We start from the raw sequence: 282 nt of genomic DNA, 5'->3' as shown, positions 1-282 counted from the left end.
TTCAGATAAGTCCGCTACTGAATTATTTATTATTAAAATTGATAAAACGGTGTAGACGTAAAAAAGCGCACGTTAAATTACGATTATATGCAAGCTACCTACTCAACGGTAAAAGGGGATGATAATGTAAAAAAGTACGTAGAATTTAATGGTGCCTTCCGATTTCGAGTGCGATTTCAGATAAGTCCGCTACTGAATTATTTATTATTAAAATTGATAAAACGGTGTAGACGTAAAAAAGCGCACGTTAAATTACGATTATATGCAAGCTACCTACTCAAC

The sequence above is a fragment of the Agrilus planipennis genome, unplaced genomic scaffold, assembly GCF_000699045.2.
Source record: "Agrilus planipennis isolate EAB-ADULT unplaced genomic scaffold, Apla_2.0 scaffold383, whole genome shotgun sequence".
Classification (NCBI taxonomy): domain Eukaryota; kingdom Metazoa; phylum Arthropoda; class Insecta; order Coleoptera; family Buprestidae; genus Agrilus; species Agrilus planipennis.
This window is presented reverse-complemented; position numbering follows the sequence as displayed.